Below are 1,046 nucleotides of genomic sequence, written 5' to 3' on the forward strand. Positions count from 1 at the left end.
TACATACATACATACATACATACATACATACATACATACATACATACATACATACATACATACATACATACATTACATACATACATACATACATACATACATACATACATACATACATACATACATACATACATACATACATACATACATACATACATACATACATACATACATACATACTTACATACATACTTACTTACATACATACATACATACATACATTCATACATATACAGGACTATGATGGTGATGATAATGATGATGATGACGACGAAAAACGCTGATGTGTTTCATATCTGAATTTCTGAAAATCAATAAATAAATCATGCAACATTCATTCAAATGGTTTCAATGTACACACACACACACACAAACACACACACACGTACACATACACATACACAGACACACACAACAACATATATATTTGTATTTGTGTGCTTCTCTATGATCTATAGACGAAATTAAATTAATATTTACACTATTTTCACTATTATTACCTATTATTGTCATTATTATTATTATTATTATTATGTCAATAATAATATTATTGTTATTATAATAATTGTAATTATTATTATTATAATTATTTATTATTATTATTTATTTATTCAAAATGGTAAGGTACAGACGCGTATGCGTGTTAGTCATTAGCCAAATGACTGTGGGAGTTTTAAACTAGACACCCATTTTATTATTATTATTTATATTATTATATACAGGAACATACATACACGCAAACAAACAAATATACAAACATACACACACACACACACACACACACACATACACATACGTACATTTATTATTGTGATATTTTGCTGAATAAAAGATTGTTTCAATTCAATTCAATACATACATTCATACATACACACATACATACCTAAATACATACATACATACATACATACATACATACATACATACATACATACATACATACATACATACATACATACATACATACATACATACATACATACATACATACATACATACATACATACATACATACATACATACATACATACATACATACATACATA

General features: G+C 25.9%; 1 protein-coding gene across 1 annotated transcript in view; it reads right to left on the bottom strand.

The window, feature by feature from the left end:
• The window catches only part of HELRODRAFT_182763 (hypothetical protein), a gene marked incomplete at both ends in the record, with an annotated part of 28,460 nt that overhangs the window by 17,368 nt on the left and 10,046 nt on the right, over positions 1–1,046 (bottom strand). The window lies entirely within an intron of this gene.

The sequence above is a fragment of the Helobdella robusta genome, assembly GCF_000326865.2.
Source record: "Helobdella robusta unplaced genomic scaffold HELROscaffold_92, whole genome shotgun sequence".
NCBI classification, from domain to species: domain Eukaryota; kingdom Metazoa; phylum Annelida; class Clitellata; order Rhynchobdellida; family Glossiphoniidae; genus Helobdella; species Helobdella robusta.